The following is a 12,755-nucleotide window of genomic DNA, read 5'->3' as shown; positions in this document are numbered from 1 at the left end:
TGTGTTTGAAGGCCAGTGATGAGGCCGTGAGATGAAGGATATCCATGGGCAGATGTGAGGCTGGCGGATTAGAGATGCTGGTGCCCCTCAAACCCCAGGCCAGTGAGTCATTGGTGGGTTCTGGAAATGAAATTCCATCTGGGCAAACATCATGAGGGTTGGTGACATACAGGTACGTGAATTGGTGAAACCAGATTTCGAGGCCCATTGTTTGGAGTCCCATCATTGGTGAGTCCGTATTTCGAGGCCGGGAGTTTGGGTCCTTGTCCAGTGTCATCAGTCATTGTCATTGTCGAGTCCTAGGGTCAAAACCAAAGATCGAAATCCGGAAGTTGATCATGAGTGTGTAAGTCAGTGACCAACAACCGTAGTCCCGTGTTTGTGAACCTCTGAGCCCACTGCTGAACTTGAACAGCAATGTCTCTGATTCTGAAGGTTGGAGGTTGTCTTGGGTTTGGTGGACAGTGTGTAAGTGGGTGGGTGGGTATTAAGGAGGAACGGAGCTTGTTTTGCTGTTGTTGTTTTGTTGCTTGTTGTGTTCTGTGTTGTTCTGCTGATCATAGTGGGCATGCTATGTTGGCACTGGGATGTTTGGTGACAGCTGCGGGTTATCCCAGCACATCCTTGGTTGAGTTGGTTGATAACACAAGCAACACATTTCACTGTATGATTCAATGTACATGTGATAACTAAATCTGAACTTGAATCTGTACTTACGAGTCATAGAACCATAGAGTTATACAGGGCAAAAATAGCTCTTTGTCCCAGATCATTCATGTGACCAAGCTTCCTACCTAAATTAGTTGCATTTTGCCTATATACTACAAAGCCTTTCCATCCATGTACCTATCCATTTTAAACTTTGTCATTGTACCCACCTCGACCTCTTCCTCTGGAAGCTTTACTCTCTGTATGAAAAAATAACTTGTCTCTAAGTTCTTTCTCTTTTCACATTTATCCTATGCTCTCCAGTTTTTGACTCTCCTACCCTTGGAAAAGGACTGTGGCCATCCACAGTCTCAGCCTGTTTAGTCTCTCCTTACAACTCAATCCCTCCAGTCCCAGCAATATGCCTGTGAATCTTTTCTGTATCCTCTCTCGCTTAATTATTTCCTTCCTACCGTATCATTATCAGAACTACATACAATATTGCAGGTGTAGTCTCACCAATGATTTGTATAGCTGTAAAAATAACTAGCCAACTTTTGTACTCAATGCCATGTTCGGCAAAAGTGTTATGCCATACACTTTCATTACCACATTGTCCAACTATGCTGCCATTTTTTGGAATCTAACTATCACTTGTTCTCTCTGTCCTACAACACTTCCCAGAACCTTGTATTTTACTGTGTAAGTATTACTGTGTCTGATTTAAGTTCCCAAAATACATCACTTCACAATTGCCTGAGTTAAATTCCATTTGCCATTCCCCAGTTGATTTAGATCTGGTTGTAATCTTAGACAACCCTGTCCACCACACCACAAACTTTGAGTCATCAGAAATTTCAAAGTTAGTTTATTTATATGTCACCATATACAACCCTGAGATTTATTTTCTTGCGGGCATATTCAATATATCCAATAACCATAATAGAATCAATGTAAGACCACACCCAACAGAATGGACAACCAGTGTGGAGAAGATAACAAACTGTGCAAGTATAAGGAGAATGAATGAATAAATAAATAAATAAGAAACAAATATTGAGATGATGAGTCATGAAGAGTTGATAATCATGTCACCTACTTTCTCATCCGCACTGTTAATGTAGGGAAGCGAAGAGAAACAATAATCATAAGGCATGAATAGGCACTTAGAATTGATGAAGGAGAGCCAGCCAGCTGTGTTAAAGGCAAATCATGATTGACTAACTTGAATACATTTTTGATGAGTTAACAAACATGATGATGATGGAAATCTAATAGATGTTTTGAAAAGGCATTTGATAAAATCTGATGCAAAATTCTGATTATCAAAACTGAGGACGATGAAATTAAAGAATCATTTGAAAGGAAACTATCTTAATGCCAGGAAGCAGAGAGCCATGATAAGCAGTTATTTTTTTCTTATGGGGGGGGATGGTGTTCTCCAAGATTCTGAGGCTCAACACAAGGACTGCTCTATTTTTTATTGTTAGACATGGATATGCTGAGTGAAATTTCAAAAACTGCAGATGGCATAAAAACTGAAAGAAAGCTTAATGCTGAGAAAGATATAATAGAGGGCAAAAGACCATAGATTGGAATGGTAAACTAATTGGGGATTAAATGTAATTTGAAGAATTGTGAACTGATACAGGAAGAGAAAGTAAAGACAGCTTACACTGTGTGGTGCAATTCTCAAGCGTGTGAAGGAACGGAAGGTCCTGAGTTATACGCACAAAATCACTTGAATGTAGGAACGTGTTGAGGGAGTTATCACCACAGAAGATTATTCACCCATTGTTTCTACACTAGCTCTTTATCAGACTGTCACACCTCGCTACCAGGGGTGGGTAAGTGTGCCCGACGAGGGTCACCATTGGGAAAAAAAGATGGTAAGCCTCAACAGCACGTTAGTGCAAGGGGGTTTTATTTTGTGCCAGGAGGAAAAGGTACAAAGGCTCCCCAAAAGTTGTGAAGAAAAAAGATAGTTACAAGTAGATAAATGAAAAATAAGCATGTATGTACAAAAATTTCAAAATAAATAGAGGCTTTCTCCACAACTCATTTTGTCTTTAACTTTCCAATATAACCATTCACCAACCATCAACTCCAACCTCCACACCTTTAGCAAAACTAGACAGAGGGTTTAAGTCTGCCTCCGCCTGGCCCAGAAGGACCAGGAAATTCTACTGTTGGTTGGGGTCGGGGTCGGGGGGGGGGGGGGGGAATGATGCAGGGAATAAGCACATGACCAGACCATAATAATAATTTCAGGTGTAGAATTGGAATATTTTAAACAGGGATTCTAACATCCTACAGTTTTACTCCCTATCAAATGCTTTAGTTAAACCCATAGACCAGCGTCACACGCTCAGATGAATATAAAAGAATAACATCAGTGGTGTTGTCTGAGTAGGGAGTTGTGTGTCTGCTCCCACTAACCCAAGCATTATTTTAGGACGTCCCAAACAGTCCCTTGGGTTTTATGGGGTAGCTCTGCTGTATACAATCTGATGTAACAGTGTGAGTGAAACTTAATGAAACTATTTGTAATGCCTGTGCCCAGAATCCTTATTTTTATGAGCTATAAACCAGTTGACTGAAGGGATTGTCCTGATTAGCCAAGCTAGTGATTGTTTTACAGGTGGGGTGTGTAAATGGTGAACTCCCAAGAACTGAAGAATGGGAGGGGAAAGTCGACGAACTACTGAGAAAACAAGACAAAGGACAGAGAATACGTACACAACGCTGGAAGAACTCAGCAGGTCAGGCAGCATCCATGAGAAAAGAGTAGCCAACGTTTCAGGCCGAGACCCTTCATCAGGAATGGGGGGGAAGAGCGGGCTGAAGCCCAGTAATAGAGATAGGGGAGGGGGTAGGGCCTAGAGGCGCCGGGTGGAAAACCAATCAGAGGAAAGATAAAGGGGGAGGGGGAGGGAATTACCAGAAATTGGAGAATTCAATATCCATACCACCAGGCTGGAGGCTACCCAGATGGTAGATGAGGTGTTGCTCCTCCAACCTGAGTTAGGCCTCATCATGGCAGTAGAGCAGGCCATGTATGGACATATCTAAATAGGAATGAGAGGCAGAGTTGAAGTGGGTGGCAACCAGGAGGTCCTGTCTATTGTGACGGACGGAGCGTAGGTGCTCGACGAAGCGGTCCCCCAATCTGCGTCGGGTCTCGCCGATGTAGAGGAGGGTGCACTGGGAGCATCGGATGCAATAGACCACCAGCAAAACATCAGCAGACTCGCAGGTGAAGTGTTGCCTCACCTGGAAGGACTGTCTGGGGCTCGGAATGGTGGTAAGGGGGGAGGTGTGGGAACAGCTGTAGCATTTGCACTTGCAGGGATAAGTGCCAGGTGGGAGTTCTGTGGGGAGGGACGTGTGGACCAGTTAGTCGCGGAGGGAACGATCCCTGCGAAAAGCTGAGAGGAGTAGGGAGGGAAAGATGTGCTTGGTGGTGGGGTCCTGTTGAAGGTGGCAGAAGTTGCGGAGGATAATATGTTGGACAAAGGACAGCATGTGGAGGAGTGACTAACTTGGCAAAGGGGCAAGGTTAGTGAAAGAATAAGCATAAGTTATATAATAAGTTATATAATAAGTTAGTGAAAGAATAGCCTGTCACACAGGCTAACAAACTAATTCCCAACCTTTGGCTCCTTCTTTGTTGCATTGCAATTTTTTCTTATTAAAGTCTATGAAATCCTAGAATTCCTGAACAGACTGAATTCCTGAACCAGTAATTTATGTTTTTATGTTGAGCTTGTATAAAATACTGGTCAGGCCTCCCACATCTGGAGTATCATATTCCATTCTGGTCACCAAACATTAGGAAAAAGATAAAATTCTCAGAGAAGCTGTAGTGAAAGTACAAACATTTGTAGATGAGAAGAAGTTCAGGGATGATAATATTCAGTTGTAACATTAGACTGCAAGGGCTGATATTGTTCTTGACACAAGAGAATTGAGGATATCTGATAGTGGTTTGCAAGATGATGATTGGTTGATAGAATATGGAGGAGGAGCAGATGGTACAAAGACTAAGAGGGCATTGATTTAAATTTCTGGGCAAATTATACAAGGGGAGTGTGAATAAAAATGCTTTAACACAGAAAGTAGTTACAATCTAGTTTTCAGTTTCTTTAAGGGTGAAGGAAATTGGATTGATGAGAGCAAGCTAAAGGAAATTATGTAAGGAGACTAATTTGCTAGTCAATGAAGAAATGGCAGGGAATAGCACAGTTGGGATTGAACTCTGGAGCCAGCCTTGACTAGGTGGCCTGAAAGTTTACATTCTCTTGCAGAATACACATGTTAAATGTGGAACGTTGGAAGTTACGGTCACAGTTAACCTGCTCCTTTGCTCAAGGAAACCTGATGTGTACAGGTTAGTATAACTGATGTCTGAAACTTGCACATGATTTAGAACTGGAAACCAAAGATACATTTCCCCAGTGTCTGTCCCTCAACTTGTCTGACTTTTGTTACAATCAAATTGCTGTATACTTACAGTTATAATTGTTTCATAAAAATATTCCAAAGGAGCTCATAGATCATGGAGAAATATTTTCAGTTGCAAACTTGTTTTACAGTTTTTTTTTCCCATGGAATGCATAATTGAAAGACTTTTTATCCCAGATCAAATGTTTTGAGTTTCTTTGGGATAGTTATCACTGAAATTTGATAGGCTTGGACCACTGAGGTTTTGAATAATCTATAGTCAATACTGAGATGAAATCGATTTCAACTGAGGCAATATTTGATTGCCTCAGGTTTTTTTTTGGACTGAAGCTTAAAATATACTATCTAAATTTCAGTTTCTGAATTTGTCATATAATGAGGTTTTCTTTAAAGTAATTATTTGCTCTGGGTTTGTACAAGCCATAATTCACTACTAGGCAATACCTCAAGAAGACAGTATCCATTTTTAAGGACTCTCATCATCCAGGGCATGCTCTCTTCTCATTACTACCACCCTGAAGGCACACACTGAACAATTTCAAAACAGCTTCTTCCCCTTTATTGTCAGATTTCTGGGTGGACCATGAAGCTGTGAGCGCAACTTCAGCTTTTGCTTTCTTTTTGCTCTACCGATATTTTATATCTTTCTTATTGAGTCTTATGGTAGTTTTTAATATATTGCACTGTTCTGCTGACACAAAACAACAAATTTCACAACATATATCACTGATAATAAACATTGATTCTGATTCTGATTCTGGAAAGAAAGTTGCATTTATGCATCACCTTCCACTATCCCCTTGCATCACACAGTGTATCACAGCCCATGAAGTATTTTTACTGTCTAATCATTCATATCATGTAAAAAATGAAGCAGCCATTCTTCTCTCAGTAACCTCACACAGGTGGCAATGAATAAAGAGGAGATAAATAAAATGAGTTTGGATTGCCAGCAAACAAATCAAAACCCACAAAGGCATCTTTAAAGCAAAGTAATGAACATTGCTTTTTGAAGTTTGGTGAAGCTTCAGGAAAACTGAATTAAAGTTCAAAACAAACTCAGAATAAAACCCTACAGTAATAACTTCATCTATCTTCTCTCAAGGACGGAGGTGATCATTTTCTGAAGATGGACCGAAACAAAAAAATTAATAGTGTGGCCAAGCTGTGTGGGTCTATGGTCTTATACATGAGGTGAATCAGTTTCTATAAGACATAGGTTAAATAGTACTAGCTAAGACAATGCAGAAAATAAAAAGAATTAAACTGCACTTGCAGCATATCATAGCAAGAAAAAATAACCCAGAAAGACAGTAAACAGTAAAGAGCCATATTATTGTTTTTCCCTTACCAGATGTCAGTAATATCCTTTAGATACTAAATCTAGTTGAGCAAATACTCATAAGGATACTCTTGCTTTATTACTCGACATTATGACCATCAGATGATCATTATATCTTTCCATCTCACTTCCATTATTGGATTCAGTGCCTGCTTTATAAGGGTTATCTTAATATAATCACTCTCAATATTAGACAGCATTTCTTCATTAGGTGAGTCTCTTTGTGGCAGTATTGTTTACAATTTATCATTGGCTGGGGAACTGTGTACGATCTCAGTTTTCAATTATATAAAAACAACACTTTCTGTGGGTTCCCACTTTATCAGGGCATTCATGACAGCATTTGTGCTGTCAAAACTGCAACAACATATCATTCTATAGAGGGTGTATTTATCGAAACAAGAACATCAGCTTTTCATTTCCTGCAGCATAAACAGTAATATGAAATATTATAAGAACCACTGGGAGGAAAAGCATGAAAAATCAATGTTTTTTATTATTTCCTTCGTTTGGGGGATGTGGATGTCTCCGTCATAACTGGGAATTATTGCTCATCCTGCTGTTGACATCTTAGTGAATTACCCCCCAGTGCTGTTGGGACTGAAGAATGTAGACCAGGAACAAAGAATGAATGGTGTTAAACGCCCAGGTCAGGGTGGTGCATGATGTGGAGAGTCATCTGCAGATAGTGGAGTTCACATGCATCTGCGCCTTTGTCCCTCTTGGTGTTGAGGATCTTGTGGTTGGGCATGGCTGTTGGAGAAATTGGAGAGCACCTGCAATATAGTTTGTAGGTAGGCGATACTGCAGCCAATTTGTGCTGGTGATAGAGAGAATGAATACCTAATGGTGGATGGTCTAACAATCATACAGTGTGCTTTGTCCTGGATAACGTTGCTGATGCTTCAGTCATCCAGGCAAGTGAGGTACATTCCATCACACTCTTGACTTACACCTTGTAAATTGAAAGTTTTCGGGGGTTTTAGGAGGTAAATCGCTTGCCATAGAACATATAATTTCTGATTTCCCCACACAAAATTAGTACTCAACTGAGATTCCAGTCAATGGTGAAATTCTGAACTTTAGTGGTGGGGAGCTTAGTGATTTTAAAAATAATGAATACTAAGGATAGCTGATTAGATGACGATTGTGGAGATGTTAATCATCTGGCATTTCTGTGATGCAATTTGTTACTAGTCACTTATTACCCAATGCTGGAATATTCTCTTGGCCTGTTATGCAGGCATGGGTTGCTTCATTTCCTAAGGAATTCTGATTAGAATTGACGATTGCAGTCAATTGAAGCCTGTTCAATCAAATGATCTTAGTATTCTTCCTCGGATGGAGCAGTGTCAATCTACAGAGCATAGGTTAAGGTGAGAAGGGGGAGATTTAAGAAGGATCTCAGAGACAAGCTTTTCGCACAGATGGTGGTGAGTATTGTATATGGAAAGCTGCAAGAAGCCGTTAAAATTACAAAGTTTGGAAGGCATTTTTGGATTGGACAAGTCTAGGAAAGGTTGAGAGGAATGAGCCAAATTTTGGGCAATGGGACCAGCTCAATGCCACCAACATTTTGGTTGGCATGGATGTTTGTGTGAAGGACTTGATTTTGTGCATAGTTATATCTCGATAATTCTGGCTCGATGAATCATCCCTACCTTCCCTTAATGATAGAGAGATGTCATTGGTGAAGCAATTGAAGGCTGTTGGATTCAGAAGATTGACCTGAGGAATACTTAGTGACAGGAAGCTATAGGATTCAATTCTGTAGGGCGGCATGGTAGTATGGCGGTTACTGAAATGCTATTACAACCTGCGTTCAATTCCTGCTGCTGTCTGTAAGGAGTTTGTATGTTCTGACCATAACCATGTGGGGTTCACTGACTTTTAATATGAACTGTGCACATATAAAAGAACACATAAACACTAGACCAAGTGGGCCAAGTAAGCTATTAACTAGAATGGTCAAACTAAAACTAAGGCCGATACAGTGGCATGGCTGTAGTAGCTTAATACTAAATAAATACTGCTTCTTAACAATGTCAGACCAAATGTTAGCCTCCTTTTCCAGAACCAGAGCAACGATAAATAGGGAGTGTTGATGTTACTCTGCTTTTGGTCAAGTCTCGACAAGCTGGAACGAGAGGAAGGGAATTAAGTACCACCACAATGAAACACTAACAGGAAAACAACTGCAGATGCTCAAAATCAAAACAACATTCAAAAAATGCCGAAGGGTCTGGGCCCGAAATGTCGACTGTACTCTTTTCCATAGACGCTGCCTGGTCTGCTGAGTTCCTTCAGCATTTTGTGTGTGTTACAATGAAACACTATTTGGCTGGAATGTGCATACTCACAGGTATGATTGCCGAACCTTTTCTGCGGCCTGCCTGTGAGGGCATGCAAATCCCATGGCAGAATCCACGGTTGTGATAGTTCTATTTCCTTGTTATTTCATTCACCATCATCATCATAATGCGCCATGCCATATGACGTGGGCGATCATGGTCTTTCCATGACCATAATTGTTCTTGTACAGAGGTGGTTTGTACAGAGGCCTTCCTTTGGGCTGTGTCTTTACAAGATGGGTGACCCCAAGCATTGTTAATATTCCTCAGAGATCGCCTGCCTGGTGTCAGTAGTCGCGTAACCAGGACTTGTGACATGCACCGGCTGCTCATATCACCATCCTGCTCCCATGTTTCACATGACCCTGATTGGATGGAGGGGCGAAGCAGGTGCTGCACCCTGCCCGAGGGTGACCTGCAGGCCAGCGGAGGGAAGGAGTGCCTTACACCTCCTTTGGTAGAGACGTATCTCCACTTTGCCACTCAGTTATTTTATCATCTTTTCAAAATATTGTTTAAAAAGCAAGAGCACTGATTCATTGGGGGAATCTGAGTGCGTAGGAATCAGGAGTTGAGATCTCATGTTTTACTTGACATAGTTGAGGTTTTGAGTCAATATCCCCTCCAGCCTAAATACCACTGTATCAGCTTCTTGTGGATTTTTCCTACTGGTATCATAATAGGCACTAGATGGAGGAGCCTGGTATATAAATGATAAAAATACATTAGTCTTTCTCTCAACTGATATGTGAGACTGCTCTCTAATTTTACCACCAGTTCCCAGATGTTTTGAGAGTAGAAAACTGAGGGGTTTAAATCTGGTGTTTCAGTTGATTCCTGGTGATAATCTGATCTTATCGTTTCCTTGTTTTAGTGTAGTGGTGATGATACACCTGAAAAGCTTCCAGGCGAAGGCTGTTAAAAATCAACTGAACTGCTTTGGGTCTGGAGTCAGTTATGGGCCAGACCACGTGATTTTCTTCCTGAAGGATATTACTGAACCATCTTAATTTTTAATGGCAAATCTTCAGTTTAATTTCCACTATTACTAAGGATTATGTTTAATAAATCTTAAATTCCACATTGTCATAAGAAGATTTTTGAAATGTCTGAGTTTCAATCCCAAGTTTCTGAGATCTTACTCTGATAACTGATGCACTACACCAATACTGTAACCCAATTCAAGAAGATATTTTAAAATCCAATTTAAATGGATGTCACTGGAAAGAGCAGCATTTATTTCCCATCCTTCATTGCAATTGGAAAAAGTTTAATATTGGAATTGGTTTGGTGACGAGCTGCTTTCCTGAAGCATTGCAATTCTTTAGTTGGAAGTCTTCCCTCTATGCTGATGATTGGGAATTGCAGATCCTGGAGCTGATATTGATGAGAGCAATTTCAGAACTCAAAAAGTTACTTGTCATGAAGAGGAAATGCAGCTAGAGGAATTTCTTTGTTAGTATGGTTCAAAGTAGATGAACATAATGAGGCAAGAAGTTTACTGACTTGGTTGCTTCCATCATATTGATTGAGAAGAGATTGCTTGAATGGTAATTAACTGGAATGGATTTGTACTGTCTTTTGAGATTTCATGTATTCAGTCACTTTATTAAGACAACTTAATTCTACTGCCGTCAAGGACATATATATAGAAAGGTGCTGGAAAAGGGCCAGTAACATCATAAAGGAACCCACCCACCCTGCTCATGGACTGTTTGTTCCACTCCTATCATGGAGGAGGCTATGTGACATCCATGCCAGATCTACCACTCAAAAACCAGTTACTTTCCCCAAGCAGTAAGGCCGATCAACTCCTCCCTTCGTACACCCCACCACCACTAATTTATCATTTCCTGTCAGTCACCTTATGTACAGATACTCCTGTACCTAAAATCACTTCATGGACATACAGTCAATCTATGTACCTAAGCTTTCTTATGTGTTTATATTTGTTGTGTTTTTTTTATTATTGTATTCTCTAGCAGGAATCAGGGCTGGTCGAGAGATTATCTCAGTGGGCTGGAAGGTCTGGAATATACCCATGCATATTCTGCATTATTGAATTTTGATGGGACTCTCTCAGGGACACTATCCACAGCACTGCACTCAGGGCCTTTGGGAAGAAACGAGGCAAGACACAGAACTGGTTTGAAGCGAGCTCAAGTAAGCTCACCGCTGTCATCGAGGTAAAGCGTGTTGCGCTACTAGAGCACAAACGCCACTCCACCCAGGCAACACTGCAAGCGCAAAGGACAGCAAGAAGCAAGGCCCAGGAAACAGCCAAACGCTGTGCAAATGACTACTGGCTACAACAATACGAGGGCATCATTTGACACAGGCAACATCCGTGGAGTGTACGATCAAGAAAGCCATCGGTCCAACCCAGAGCAAGATAGCTCCACTGAAAACCATAACAGGCGAGACCATCAAAGACCAATGCAAGCAGACGGAGAGATGGGTGGAGCATTACTCTGAACTCTTCTCCAGAGAAAACAGTATCTCGGACAGCGCGCTAGACGCCGCAGAATGCCTGCTTGTCATGGAGGAACTGGATGCTTTGCTGACTGCCGAAGAGCTGAGTAGAGCCATCGACAGCCTGCCCACTGGGAAGGCACCAGGATTGGATGGCAGTCCACCAGAGGCCATCAAGTGTGCAGAGGGCGTCCTGCTAAACCACCTGCACGATCTACTGTGCTGGTGCTGGATAGAGGCAGCAGTGTCTCAAGACATGAGAGACTGCAACATAGTCACTCTTTATAAGAACAAAGGGGACAGAAGTGACTGTAACAACCACAGGGGAATCTCCTTGCTGAGCATCGTTGGAAAGGTCTTCGCCCATGCCGTCTTGAACAGACTACTTCAGAAAATAAGCAAAAGGGTATATCCCGAGTCTCAGTGCGGTTTCAGGTCAGAGCACTCCACAATCGACATGATCTTCTCCCTTCAACAACTACAAGAGAAATGCAGAGAGCAAAGACAACCACTCTATGTCGCTTTCATTGACTTCACGAAGGCCTTCGACCTTGTGAGCAGAGACGGCCTGTTCAAAATCCTTACCAGGATTGGTTGTGCCCCGAGGTTCCTCAGGATTGTTCAGTCATTCCACACAGACATGAAGGGCATCGTTCAGTTTGACAGCTCTTCGGAGGAGGAGGAGGACTTCAACATGTGCGGCAGTGTGAAGCAGGGCTGTATGCTTGCCCCCAGCCTGTTCAGCATCTACTTCGCCGTCATGCTGAAACACACCTTTGGAACATCAACTGATGGTGTCCACCTCCACACCAGATCGGACGGGAGGCTGTTCAGTCTGTCTTGGCCGAGGGACTCATCAGGGACATGTTGTTTGCAGACGATGAGGCACTGGCAACACACTCTGAAGAGCAACTGCAATGCCTCATGGACAGCTTCTCACGGGCCTGCCAGGACTTCAGCTTGACCATCAGCCTGAAGAAGACCAACGTTTTGAGCCAAGATGTTGAACACCCCCCCGTCATTACCATCAACAACTACGAGCTGGAGGTAGTTCACGGGTTTCTATAGCTTGGCTCCACCATCACGGACAGTCACTTCCTAGACCCCAAGGTCAAAAGATGGATTGGACGAGCAGCCTCAACATTCACCAGGCTGACAAAGAAAGTCTGGGAGAACGGAAAGCTGACAACGCACACCAAGATTGCAGTCTACGGGCTCTGCGTCCTCAGCACGCGGCTTTACGGCGGCGAGACCTGGAGCCTCTACATCAGACAAGAGCGGCGTCTCAACACCTTCCACCTTCGCAGCCTGAGACACATCCTGGACATCAAGTGGACTGACCGAGTCAACAACAGTGAGGACCTGGTCCATGCCCAGATACCCAGCCTCTTCACCCTGCTCCAATGATGCCGTCTCCACTGGCTGGGCCACGTACACCGCATGTCAGACGGGAGGATCCTGTAAGACCTGCTGTGAGG

Source organism: Hypanus sabinus, chromosome X2 (assembly GCF_030144855.1).
Source record: "Hypanus sabinus isolate sHypSab1 chromosome X2, sHypSab1.hap1, whole genome shotgun sequence".
NCBI lineage: Eukaryota > Metazoa > Chordata > Chondrichthyes > Myliobatiformes > Dasyatidae > Hypanus > Hypanus sabinus.
The sequence above is the reverse complement of the archived record's forward strand: the minus strand, read 5'-3'. Positions refer to the sequence as shown.